The 15162-nt window shown below is 35.0% G+C and overlaps 1 protein-coding gene across 3 annotated transcripts in view; it reads left to right on the top strand.

Moving 5' to 3' along the window:
* Positions 1 to 15162, top strand: part of LOC136825035 (Kv channel-interacting protein 4-like) — an 884172-nt gene that overhangs the window by 793004 nt on the left and 76006 nt on the right. The window lies entirely within an intron of this gene.

Genomic DNA, 15162 nt, shown 5'->3' with positions numbered 1-15162 from the left:
TAACATGATAATGCAGACACATAATGAGATTTCTCTCTCTCTCTCTCTCTCTCTCTCTCTCTCTCTCTCTCTCTCTCTCTCTCTCTCTCTTTCTCTCATATGCAATGTTTTTGGGATCGCTTTGAGCTTAATAACAGAAAAAAATTTACTTCTCTCTCTCTCTCTCTCTCTCTCTCTCTCTCTCTCTCTCTCTCTCTCTCTCTCTCTCTCTCAAAGAACGTCTAAATTTCTCTTTTCGGATTCTCCTTTTCATGTTTGGAAGGCGCTTTTTGTACGAGAGCTGTGACAGATGCGTAAAACGCTCTCGGGAAAATCGCACGGTTAATTAAGTACTGCGGACACGGAATCGTTTTTAATTAGAAATGTTATTTTTTTTCCTTCTGCGTTTCATAACTGGTTCCTTTATTCACTATTTTTTTCTCCTCTGTAGTTGATGAATGATTCGTTTTTTTTTTTTTTTCTTTTTTATGCATGATTCAGCTCTAGAAATTTTTTCCGTTCTGTTCCACGCTTCGTAAAATCAAGTCGTGCGTTGTGATGTATCTATATATTTAACCCATTGTAAGTTAGTGGCCGTTTGAAGCGATTAGGCATAAGTCGGTGGTGCGGCTTAAGGCTGTCACCTCTGTATTTCGAATGCATCATTTTTACTAGTTCAGATCTTTTTCATTTCGTGAAATGCTAGACATTTTTTCACTTTTGTGCAGTTATGTAATGCGATTCATCTTGAAGGCAAAAATCACCCTGTGTGCAAATATATTCAATCACATATGAAAAAGAGGAATTGAGGCATTAAATCATAGACTGATATGTTTCCCACCCCAACGCCACCGATAAATTTTTATATTTTTTTTTTCTTTTGCTGCAAAAACCAATGGTAGAGCCAACCAAATCCTTTTCTAGCACTGCACAAGCCCGATTTAAGCTACGCGTCATGTTCAGTGTCCTGTCGAAACTGTTGTCTTGAATTAGTGGTTTTATAGTCTTAGATATATTTCGTGTTTTACACAGACGTTTGTACGAGCAAAGATATGAAATGCATGTATATATATGTATATTACAGACATATGTAACATACACATAACTGTGCGTTGCAATGCATGTAATCTTGCAAAAATGTAATGTTATTTTGCTTCATTTATTACTCCATTACTTATGAATTATGTAATAGTCAAACAGTGCAAAACTAAGAGAAAAGAATGAGATGACACATCTTTTGCTCTTTAAAAAGTTGGTATTCAAAACATACAACAAATTTAATTGGAGAAATTTTAGACTGATAATACATAGTCTCATCATGTAAAAAAAAAAAGAGAGAAATGGTGTTTCTATAAGTTCAAGGAATAAAGATGAATATTCGAAGTGCAGTTTTACTTCTAACATAACACGGTTACCCCTTGAAGATTCGCTCTCTACAAAAAAAGTAAATCATGTTCATTTCATCTAACTTCATTCTTATCAGATCATCTGAAGGGATTGCAAATCATTCGATTTTTTTTGTTTTCGAAGATTGATAGGTGAACATTAGTATACAAGTTTACTTCACAACCGAGATTATTAAAGTAAACTTCAATAAAAACAGAACATTTGAATGTATTGCATTTAATCCTTACGTTTTACAGTGTTAATATATTTCATTCTTAACAAAATATTTAAAAGTATATTACATTCATCCGTCCTTTATACTGTACGAATATTCTTGCATATTCCAAGGAGTTTTGTATTTAATGTCTATTACCAAACACTTCATACCAGCTTTATTATTCTTAGAGCATGGGATGTATTAACATTAATCCGATTGTTTCACTATGCTGATGTTCCTGGAAATTCCATAAAGCATTGTATTTATGTCATCACCCGGAAAAACACCTTCCATTTTAATCAGTTCATTCCTAACATAATTGTAATGTATGATAATTAATCCGTGGGTTTGCCATAGAAACAGTTGCGTCAATTCCTAGAAGGGCGGTGTAGGTGCCTTAGCTGCGACAGGCATTACCCGGATTAATAGTTCCGTGTGAGTGGTGGCAATTCTCCGCCGGAATCAAGGCAGGTTTAGAATCCCTCTATCAAAAGGGGAAACAGGAAAATCCCTGAAAATACTGCGCTGCCAATTTCAGAGCTTAAAATATCCGCGGGGACGTTGATTTCAGGCTTCAGGGAGCTTGCTGAAATGGGGGAAAGCGAACCGTGGTGTCACCTATGATTGCAAGCTCCAGTTAGGTTGGGCGCCTTGATTAAGGCTTTTCAGTGGGTTTTTGTCGTTGTTATGACTGGGACTGTTGTTGCTGTTGCTTTATATGGTATTGCAGAGGACATTTGGTGTCTCTGATCTGTAATTAACTCGCTTGTCTTTATCTAATTCTCTTATAAACTCGACTACACGAACCTGTAAAGAATGTGTTTGCGCTGGTGTCGGAGATGAGTGAACAGGTTGCGCCTGCCGCTTTGATGGAAGTATGCTGTTCGATTGACCTGCAAAGGGGTTCTGTCCTTCACTCACCACGTGCATAATTATCGTCTTTTCCTAGTAGCCAGTCCATCTTGAAGAAGGCAATAACACAAGGAATTCATTTGAGATGAGGTTGCAAGCTCCTTACCCTTCTTGGTAACTCAACTCAGCCAACTAAAACCTATCTGTCTTTTTCTTCTTTAAGATGGGCAAGTCTTTTATGCATTTTTGTAATTTTCTTTATATTTTATAATGCTCATGTTCGTTTTATGTTTCCTTTTATGAGAATGAGACGCTCGTCTTGAAAAGTTGTACCTTGTGTTCTTAAAACCTCTTTGTAAAAGGCTTCAGGGATATTTGGAACTTCTTTTAATATACGAACTACCTTCATATATATCTCTCTCTCTCTCTCTCTCTCTCTCTCTCTCTCTCTCTCTCTCTATATATATATATATATATATATATATATATACATGTGTGTGTGTGTTTATAAAAAGAATATTTACTATTTAATAGACTTATATAGTTTCTTATTGTCAGTTTTCGAAGACAAGAAACTGAAGTCTGATTTCTTGTAAATAGTAAAGTTTACATATATATATATATATATATATATATATATATATATATATATATATATATATATATACATATATATATATATATATATATATATATATATATATATATATATATATATATATATATATATATATATGTATGTATGTATGCACACATTTATAAAAGAATATTTACTATTTAATCAGACTTCAGTTTCTTGTCTTCGTGAGAAACTGATGTCTTGAATAAGTTTGATTATATATATATAGTATGTATATATATATATATATATACACACACACACACACACACATATACACACATATATATATATATATATATATATATATATATATATATATATATATATATATATAGAGAGAGAGAGAGAGAGAGAGAGAGAGAGAGAGAGAGAGAGAGAGAGAGAGAGAGAGAGATGTGTGTGTGTGTGTGTGTATGAAGGTAGTTCGTAGTTGCTAAAAACTTAAAAGAAGTTCCAAATATCCCCGAAGCCTTTTACAAAGAGGTTTTAAGAACACAAGGTACAACTTTTCAAGTCTTCGTCTCATTCTCAAGCTAAAAAGGAAACATAAAACGAACATGAGCATTAGCTGTTTAGAATGGAATATAAAGAAAATGACAAAAAATGCACACTATGTCAAAAAGACTTGCAAAGGAAACAAACCATCGTAAAGAAGAAAAAGACAGAAAGGTATTTGGTTGGCTGAGTTGAGTTACCACTAGGGTGGAGAAGGGTAAGGAGCTTGCAACCTCATCTCAAATGAATTCCTTGTGTTATTGCCTTTTGTAGTTAGTGTACTCTCATGTGTGCAATGTGCGTATCGCTTAAGGTTCTTTACTGTTTCCCTTCGGCCCCAGCTGCATCCTCTTTCATTTCTTTTACTGTACCTCCGTTCATATTATCTTTCTTCCATCTGTGTTACCTTTCAAACCTTCTTACTGCCAATTTGCCTTTCAGCGCTGAATGACCTCATAGGTCCCAGTGCTTGGCCTTTGGCCTGAGTTCTTCCGTATATATTCTATTCTAAATTTTTGTTTCAAAACAACAAAACACCATAGACCTGGAAGCCTTAGAAACATCATTCTGTTTCCCGAAAGGATGAATGTATTATGAGGATGGCATTTTATATTTCCCATCGTTCATTTATTCATGAATTGAACATCTCTTTCTTTATCTTTTCGCTCTTCTATATTTAATTTGCAGTTACTTCGAGTAAAGATTTTGTTTCTCTCACTTTTCTTATTTTCAAATGAGGTACTTTCCTCGTTGCTTCTTTTAGACTTCGGCAGCTAATTTTTGTGCGTTTCTTTGCCCTTCCTGTCTAAAAAGGAGCAACGACTACTTCCCTAGTTTCTTTCGCCGCTGCTTTTATACAGAAAAAAGCAGCGAAGAACACTTCCCTTGTTGCTTAAGCTAGGATGTCGAGCGTTGATTTTTTGAGAATTTCTTTAACCGTTCCTTTCAGACGAGAAAAAAAAGTTACAACGAACAATTCCCTAGTTGGCCTTGTTAGGACGTCGGCTGCCGATTTTTATGCGTTTCTTTTGTGCTGTTTTTGCTAGGAAAAAAATAACAGTCAGCGCCAACAGCACCAGCATCAGCAGCAATGGATGTTCATGAGGCAGTATTGAGTCGCAATTGCTTGACCCCCTGCTGACACGGCCTGACCAAATGGACTCCACTCTGTTTTTTTTTTTTTTTTTTTTTTTTTTTGTATGGTCCACTTTTTATTGGGATCAAAGCCCTTCCGAAGGACGGCAGCGGTTAAAGGTTCCTTTGTGAAGTCTATCCATGACAAAAGAAAATCCACTACTTATGACTTTGAAAGGGCACTGAGTGGGAGTGCCTTCTCGTGTTGTGCAATATGCGATTAGTCGGATCTTTTAGAAGTGGAGTCATTTTTATCATCTCCAGCAAAACGGTTATGTTTTTTACTGTGTCAGTAGGATTGCATGAAACTACCCGGAGTTTTACCGTTTTTGTAAAGTTTCATTATGTTCCAGAGAATTTTTAGAATCTTGACTAGGTTTACTAGGAGTTTTATCTTGGCTAGTTTACTAGGAGTTTTATCTTGGCTGGTTTACTAGGAGTTTTGTCTTGGCTAGTTTACTAGGAGTTTTTTCTTGGCTAGTTTACTAGGAGTTTTATCTTGGCTAGCTTACTAGGAGTTTAATTTATCTTGGCTAGTTTACTAGGAGTTTTATCTTGGCTAGTTTACTAGGAGTTTTATCTTTGCTAGTTTACTAGGAGTTTTATCTTGGCTACAACTAAAGTGTGGGATAGTGCATTTGTGGAATCTTCCGATCTTCATATACTTAAGCGAGGAACATATTCATTCCTGCCTCTGCTGACGTCTTCTGAATTTCACTAGTATCGGTTTTATTTTCTGTTACCTCATATTTATTTAACTTATCACCGTTTCCTAGAACTTGTCTCTCTATGCAGGTTGATTTCCCTTAGGAGCATTTTGGGTTTATTTATAGTCGGTTGACCTGTCCATAAGGGTTTCGAGCTGAAGATTTAAAGAAAGATCCTGCTATCACTTCATTTATTGCTATCGTCACTGATGTTTGTAAAAGACAACACAAATGATATAGAGTATTTTCATAATTTGGATAACGCTTTATAGTTTTATTACATTTTACGCGCTTACTACTGCTGTTATACCTTCAAAATATGAAGTTTTTTTTTTTATATTTTATATTTACTCGCTTTTTTCAGTCATGAGTTTTGCCAACTCCACTTTTTATTTATCTTCACACTTGGTTTTAGTTTTGTTTGTACGTGATGAGTTTTATGTGAGTCTTAGCAATTCGATATATACGTCACCGCATTTTTAAAGGGACCATTAGTATTTCTGAAGGGATTTAAATTTTTTTGAAAGTAATGGCATATTCTTAACTCAGAATTTATACGCTCACTGGTGTTGATCTAAGACTTTCTTTCCTCAGCGCCATTCGAGATACATGGTTGATTCGTCTTATAACCACTAAATTCATTCCAAATGTATAACGTTCACGGTCTTTCAACAATTTAATGTCTCGTTCTATATATTGATTCCAAATGTCCTTTCCTTAAGCTTGTTTCCAAATACTGATCTCACTGGCTCATCCCACAAGATTTCAACCATTTACAGGTGTCACACGTTCATTCTACAGGATTCGTTCATTGATGTCACACGTTCATTCTACAAGATTCGTTCATTGATGTCGCACGTTCATTCTACAAGATTCGTTCATTGATGTCACACGTTCTCTCCACAAGATTCGTTCATTGATGTCACACGTTCATTCTACAAGATTCGTTCATTGATGTCGCACGTTCATTCTACAAGATTCGTTCATTGATGTCACACGTTCTCTCCACAAGATTCGTTCATTGATGTCGCACGTTCATTCTACAAGATTCGTTCATTGATGTCACACGTTCATTCTACAAGATTCGTTCATTGATGTCACACGTTCATTCTACAAGATTCGTTCATTGATGTCACACGTTCATTCTACAAGATTCGTTCATTGATGTCACGCGCTCTCTTTCCAAGTTTCCTCCCAGAAATATTTCCGCTACCTCCTTACTGCGACATTTATTTCGGATATCGATCTCTCACGTTCGTTCGACCCGGTTCCTTCCACCTGGAAAATCTGATACAATTTTGCCGTAAGTTCAGCGCTCTGCTGTTTTGGCCCCCCTGTTTTAACGGGTTTGTGATCGTCCTGTTAAACTTTGTTGTCTGTCATCGATTCTTTGAACCGATGGACGAAATTCATCTCGTTGGCCGGTTGTGACGTCTGGTCATTTTTTCCCCTTTCCGTCTCTCTTTCCACCTGATATCTCCTGACAAGATAATTAATGGAGGAGAAAAGAGGGAGAAATCCTCAGAAGAAAATTTCACTCTTTCTTTAGTTGTGCCTTCGCCCCCTCATCCGATTCTTTTTCTTTATTTTGGGCCATTTACATCGCTGGTGATCGAATGGAGATAAATGGGGATTAGAGTAACGATCTCTCAGAAAATAATGGGGGCTTTGGTTGAATATCACATCGGAACTTTCCTCTCTCTCTCTCTCTCTCTCTCTCTCTCTCTCTCTCTCTCTCTCGTAGTAGTAGTAGTAGTAGTAGTAGTAGTAGTAGTTCTAAGCGGTATCATTCTTTTCAAAATACAAAGCTTGGTTGCTTTACCTATCTGAAATCAATTTTTTATTGGTTCCTAAAATATTTTTCTTATTCATTGACCAATTTTTCCAAAGAATGGCCTCGCATTATTTCAGTGGTTTGATGAACGCCAATTTAAAAAAAGAAACGTATTTTTTTAGAGAAAATAAAAATATGAAATATGAAACGAATACTGATAACGGGGATTTTATGTACACACTTATTCTCACTCAATATCACTCACTGCCTTTCTCTCCAGAGTCGCAAGTTGTAAGTTCCTAGGCAATTATTATGATTTGTGTCCTTTTTTGTGGGATGAATCGTAGAAGTTTATGCGCCAACGTCCATTGGCTCTCATATTTGGTGGCCGCCCATCCAGATACAATCTCCAGTGCGTTGCTCTTATGGTAAGGGATTTCCAGTCTTCAGCACGACAACCCGACCACTCTATAAGATCAGATGTGCTTGAAAATGTGATGTCTATAATACAAATATAAATCGGCAGGCTTACGACGTATCCAAAATCATACAACTAGTGATGGTTGTCGCTGTTGAAGTTTTTTCTCCTGCTTCCGTTTTATTTGATTCTTATGATCGTCTGAATAAAGTGACGTAACACTGTGTATTTAGGATATTTGACATGGACAAGTCTAACGCAGTCTTACGTAACTCCACATAAAAAAAACCTTACCGACCGGGGCTTTGTCCCCCGGACATCCACCATCAGCTGGTACTCCGTGAAGTGCAATTAGCCCAGTCCCAGTTATTATTCATTCGCCCTTTTTTTTTTAACAAATCTCTACGAGATAAGGAGATTCCGCCATTCATCCCCCGGGATCTCGTGCAAGAAGAGTCTGAGACAAATAAAAAAAGAACGAAACTACTGAAAAGTAAAGTACAGTACAACCCTTTGCATGTGTTCATGAAGAATTAGAATCTTTTTTGACTCATAAAAATGATGTTTATGATCTGCGTTCGTCGTGAGGCGTTGTTATGCTACTCTGGAGGATTATGACAGCCGTGGATGACATGATGAATGCGTCCGCCTTATCTTGAGTCCCTTTGTGAATCTAGATTCTTTTGTACTTGACTACCTCTGCGTTCCTGTCATAAACTGGCTTTTTTGAAAAGAAACAGGGATTTTATTCGTTGGGGTTTTTCCTGGGATGAGACCCTTGCTGACCACCCAATGAAAATGTATGAACAGAGTTATTCAGGGACAAAAAATGTTTGGGGTTTTTAATATATTTTTGTAGGTGTCTTCATCCCTGAATACTTAGTAGAGAAAACATGATATTATTGCGATTATTATTAATTAACACAGTGGGGCTTCAATTGGCTCTCTAACCTTATTATTCTAAGAATAATCTTGTTAATCACTCAAATGTTCTAATAGTTCGCATGCAATATTTATTATCAAAGTTCACGTTTGACCGAGTTTTTTGAGCACATATACATCAGTATTTTAAAAGAAACTATTTTTTTATTTTTTTCACGGACGGATAGATAGGTAAATCAATTGTATCTTTTGCTGTTATCTGCGGCAGTGGTCTCCATACTACGGTCGTTGGGCCCGGATAGCAGTATGAAGTATATATAAATAAATATATTTCCTTTCGTTTTCGCCCAACAACGCTGTCGGACAGATGACACATGCAGCCCCTGCCCGCCGCTCTCCGTCATTCTGTTAATCTTGTGCAACACTTGACGATGTTGTTGGCCAGGACTGGAGACTCCAGTTGCCAGAATTGTGAAGAAATTACCAGACTGAATTCATTTTTGGTCGACTACTATTACTAATGGTTCAGGTTCATTTCTAATTTTTTGTTTTATATGACTTGAACCGATCTTCAGGGGTTCGTTTTTCTTACTCTTATCGAATTCTCATTTCGTGTAAATATTTGTAAATCTCAGCAGATCAAATAAAATGGATAAAAGAATTAACAGCTTGCTTTACTAAGCACCATTAAACAATTTATGACTTCGTCAATGTAATCACGGCATTCTTCTGTTGAAATTGTCAAATTTCTCTTTTGTTCCGAATCGTCTGCTGTTTTCAAGCATTAATTATGCATTCAGTTTTATTCATACATTAACTTTTTTTTAGCCCATGAAAATGTGTAAAGTGTACGATACTGCATAGTTTGGATCTAGACAGGTGATCTGCCACCTTTATTTAATATGGAGCAGTTTCCAGGTTATTTCAGACCAAGGTTATTACAAATGCTTTACAATAATTTATATGGAAATTGCTTGCATCTATACCTTTCAATGATGGTAGTTTTTGTCTCTGTCAAGATATGCCATTATATCATCTTGCCACTTGAAAAGTCTTTGAAATGCGTGATGCGTAAATTGTTTTAGTTTTTCTGTCAAATTCCTTCGTTGGTTTAGAATGCACTTTTTAATTCCATGCCACTTTCTGTGAAAAGCCCAGTTCGTGTTTTTAGTTTTCTGTGAAAGAAAACTATTAAGGTGGCTTTGTCTGTCCGTCCGCACTTTTTCTCTCCGCCCTCAGATCTTAAAAACTACTGAGGGTAGAGGGCTACAAATTGGTATGTTGATCATCCACCCTCCAATCTTCAAACATACCAAATTGCAGTCCTCTAGCCTCAGTAGTTTTTATTTTATTTAAGGTTAAAGTTAGCCATGATCGTGCGTCTGGTAACGCTGTAGGACAGGCCACCACCGGGCCGTGGCTGAAAGTTTCATGGGCCGCGGCTGAGGCGGCTCATATAGCATTATACGCTGTACAGAAAATCGATTGCGCCGAAGAAACTTCGGCACATTTTTTATTTCTTTACTTTTTTTTTCCTCATTCTCTGTCTCGCAAAGACTCGCTGGAGACCGAAGAAAATAATCCAAAGTTTTGCTGAGAGCGAAAGCACAATAATAAAAGTATGAGGGGATAAAAATGGTTTTACAACACTTTCTTCCGTATTACCTTTATCTATTGCTTTTCCCTACTACATAATTTCTGTTATTATAAGTGAGTGCGCTTTTCCAAAGTAGTTTGTTACGGAAGAGAAACACAAGAGTACAGAATGATTTATTCGGTTACTTTGCCCTCGTTGGCAGTTTAATATTACCACCCGTTTTTACGCAAATTTCTATTTTTCTTTTTTTATTTCCTCTGCCGTTTCAAGCGTTACGCGAATTTTCCTTTTCCCGTTTTTGCCCACCAATTTTTAGTTTTTCATTTCTTAACCTGAATTATTATTATTTTCCCCCCATTTTCCTCTCGGTGATTACGAGTGATAAAGAGTGGACGATTTACGCTCGTAAATGTAATGGGGAAGTTTATATCACCCTCTTACAGATAACGAGTTCTTTGAACCTCCGAACACGGCCCCTGTTAGAGCTTTAATATATTAACACAAATTTGGTAAAAGATTTCCTCATTTATTTTAAGCCCCCCTTCAGAATATGTTTTTACGATCCCTTTTTTTATTATTATTTTAATTCGGGTCCTCGTCTAATGCGAAACGGTTCTTTGCTATTTGCAATTAACTTTTTCATTTCAAATATAACATGAGGTGGAGAGCTCCCAAGTACCCAGTTTGCTTTGTCAGTGGAACGCTTTGCTTTAACTGACAACAAAAGCCTTAATATTGTACTAATATCAACAAGTTAATTGTCAGAAGATAGCAGGAGAATCATGAGTAAATTTCTGAAGAAATAGTCTTATCAGTGAGATACGAAATATTTAGCAATCTCTGCGTCTCTCTCTTTTTTGCTCACACACACACACACACACACACACGCACACGCACACGCCCGTACGCCCGTATTGCTACATGATCCCATGTGATGAGCAGGACTCATTCTCCTTTCTCAAGGGAACAGAACCAAAGTAATACCTGCAGAAGAAGAGAGCGAAGCTACCTTTGATTCAGTCCTTTTTAGAAAGAAAACTAATCATCATTTACTCATGTATGAGCAAATTGACTCAAATATGAGAAAAATGTTCATAAGTCTGAAATCGTATGCCGACCTTACCGATATGCCCTTCTTCCTCCCAGTGGTTTTGTGTTTGTTGTGTCAGCTACGGAACGCCGTTTTTTCTTGTAGTTACGACAGGTTAAAATACAGTTTTCTTACAGTTACCCCTACTGATTCCTCTGGGCGAGCCACGTTTTCTCTTGTTATATTACTGAGTTACATTTGTTTATCTTTTACATGAATCGTATTTCTGATTTATATTTGTTCATCTTTACGTGGATCATATTTCTGAGTTATATTTTGTTCATCTTTACGTAAATCATATTTCTGAGTTATATTTGTTTGTCATTGAGTGAGTCCTATTTCTGAGTTATATTTTTTATGTTTACACGAATCATATTTCTGAGTTATATTTGTCCATCTTTACATGAATCATATTTCTGAGTTATATTTTGTTCATCTTTACATAAATCATATTTCTGAGTTATATTTGTTTATCTTTACACGAATCATATTTCTGAGTTACATTTGTTTATCTTTACACGAATCATATTTCTGAGTTACATTTGTTCATCATTGAATGAGTCCTATTTCAGAGTTATATTTTTTTATGTTTACATGAATCATATTTCTGAGTTATATTTGTTGATCTTTACACGAATCATATTTTTGAGTTACATTTGTTCATCATTACATGAATCCTGTTTCTGAGTTATATTTGTTTATCTTTACATGAATCCTGTTTCTGAGTTATATTTGTTTATCTTTACACGAATCATGTTTTTGAGTTACATTTGTTCATCATTAGACGAGTTCGATTTCTGAGTTATATTTGTTTATCTTTACATGAATCATATTTTTGAGTTATATTTGTTTATCTTTACATGAAAATTTTTGTGTTATATTTGTGTATCTTTACACGAATCATATTTGATTTACATTTTTCATCATTAGATGAGTTCTATTTCTGAGTTATATTTGTTTATCTTTACATGAATCCTGTTTCTGAGTTATATATCTTTACACGAATCATATTTCCGAGTTACATTTGTTCATTACATGAATCCTATTTCTGAGTTATATTTGTTTATCTTTACATGTGTCATGGCCTATGCATTTTTTTTTTTTTTAAGATTTTATTTGTTTTTATTGCCCAAGATATAGGAAATTTTTTATTTTATTGTCCTCAATTATCTATGACTTGCACACTTTTTTTTTTTTTTGTTCGGAGTTTTTAAAGAGGTACATAACTATTTTCCTGGTTCATTGTATATCATCACTGTTTTTTTATAATTTAGGATATCCATTGTTGTATTGCTTCTACAATGTCTTATTTCCCCTGTAATCTTTACTTGATTCATCCAAGGTATCCATTTTATTTAACTCCAGGGTTTACACAATTGCTCACAAAAGCTGGAGTTAAAATAAAAAAAAAAATATGACGTTTTCACGTGACGTATTTCAGCAAACTTCTGTGCTATACCAAGTCTTCAGCAGTTAAATTTAACAATTCCTCTTCAATCATTTAACATTATAGTTTTGAATCCTAATTTATAAATTCTTTAGATATAAACTTTATTAAATTCCTTCTTTCATTTCACTTTTATCTATATTTTGAATATAAATTCCAACAAATTCTTTCCCAACCCTCCCCTGTTTGTTAATGGCAGGCGTATAATGAGATTTCACGATCTGGTCTAACGGCTCTTTTTTTTTTATGTACGTTAACCCTACCAATTGTTTTCTTGCTGTCAGGCATTTAGATGGCGTTTCTCTCTCTCTCTCTCTCTCTCTCTCTCTCTCTCTCTCTCTCTCTCTCTCTCTCTCTCTCTCTCTGGGTGATTGTGTGTGTGTGTATGGTTCAGATTTCTTTATTTTCTCCGGCGTTGTTTGTTTTCCACAAACATAAGTATGTAGCTGTATTGTTGGGTATTAATCTCGAATCACCTTCGAGAATCCCGGGATCGATCCTGGGTGGAGGAAGACTTGTTAATCAGTTTCGAATCTTGAAAAGAAAAAGCCATTGCGCATACGTTGATTACGTGGTAGCTAATTAATGTATGCAGGATAGGGAAGGCATGGCGTCAGCAATCTTATCCCAGAAATGTTGGAGGTTTAAAACTCCAGAGTCAGTTCATGTAAGTAAAAAAAGGCCTTATAAATAATATATATATATATATATATATATATAAAATATATATATATATATATATATATATATATATATATATATAATATTTATATATATATATATATATATATATATATATATATATATAAATAATATATATATATGTATATATTTAAATATATAAATATATATATATGTGTGTGTACAACTGAATCACGAAAATATGGAACGTGATGAATATATAAATAAAGATAAAATCCATGAAGGAAACGGAAACACTGGAGTGCTGCGAGGCCTTTCGACACTAGTCCTTTACTTGGCAGACTGAAGAAATATAAAAGTATGTTTACAAAGAAAGCTCATATAAATGACAGATGGGGATTATAAAGGAAACATATGTACCTGGAATCCAACACAATTGAAGAATTAGTAGAACTGCCAAAACAGGATTAAATATTTAAGAGGTTTTTACAAAGGATTAGGATCAACCGTTCAGGAATAGGGACAGGACAATTAAAAGGTTATACAGGTTCGTGACTGACCACCTAAAAATTTTTAGTACAACACAATAATTCTCTTTTTTTGTAAACAATAATAACTTTTTGCAAGATGAACATTTTTACCAAAAAAATTATATTAAACATACAGATATATAGAAAATATATATCAAGTAGCTACCTTGTAATTAAGTCAGTGATTTTATCTTTTAGGTCATTCTTGAACATTTTTCTAATACAGGGGTCCAAATAATACATGCCAGGGCTAAGATTAAAATTACAACTGGAAGTAAGCTGGATAATAGCGGACTCCAATAGATTTCTTGAAGAGAAATTTTTCGATCTGGCAATCACTGAACTTTCGGTCCAATTTATCCTGTGAGAGTTTTCACTTAAATGAATGAATATAGCATTGGATGCTTGTCCAGTTTTGACTGAATACTTATGTTGCTTAATACGTACATCTAAATCTTTGCTAGATTGGCCAATATAAAAAGAGGGGCAATCCAAACATGGAATTTTATATATTATGTTGTTGTTTTCTTTAGGGCTATTTTTATTAACATTCTTTTGAGTGTGTTATTATAAGAAAAAACGAGGTTTACATTAAAAGGTTTTAACAATGATTTTATGTTTTCAAAACCACTAAAATACGGAAAACTAAGAATGTGAAAGTAACATGAAGGAAGAAACCCCTAAGAACATTCTTAGCTTGCACAAACACTTGGGAAAATCACCCCAAGCAGATTTAGCTCTTGTATTTTTACGTTTTTGGCTTTTTTTTTGGTGACCGGAAAGAATTCCTTTTTAATTTTATGATAAAATGGTTTTTACTTAACGTTCTTGACAGAGAAAGGTTTCTTGGGACCTTTATAGTTAGAGTTTTACATTTTGTACCTTTTGACTATCCTCGTATCTGTTTGTTTGAGGCGCATTTCATCACAATCATTTTTCGTTATTATCATTATTATTATTATTATTATTATTATTATTATTATTACTGACCAAATACTCCGCCTCACTAACGTCATCACCACTTGAGCTCATCTGACATCCATTGCACGGGTTTAATGACGGAAAGATCCTCTCACGCCGTAATAAGCAGATCATTAACGCCGAACTACATAGATTACTTGAGTAAAACCTAAGCTCGGTTGATGATTACGTTATTAAATCCTGCTAAGAATAGGTATGTGAGAGCCTGGTGGTGGTGAGTCTTCACATTCTAATGATGTAAGTTGACCTATTTTCTTGTGCTTTTTCTCCCTTCTACCTCTTCCTCTACAGTAATGAGCTTGATGGAATAAATAATTGATGGCTTAGAGAGAGAGAGAGAGAGAGAGGGAGGCTCTTGGTAAACTATGTTTCTTCATTTTTTCAAGGCTAATGCACATGTGGCTTACTT

The sequence above is a fragment of the Macrobrachium rosenbergii genome, chromosome 36, assembly GCF_040412425.1.
Source record: "Macrobrachium rosenbergii isolate ZJJX-2024 chromosome 36, ASM4041242v1, whole genome shotgun sequence".
Lineage (NCBI taxonomy): Eukaryota > Metazoa > Arthropoda > Malacostraca > Decapoda > Palaemonidae > Macrobrachium > Macrobrachium rosenbergii.
This window is presented reverse-complemented; position numbering and strand designations above follow the sequence as displayed.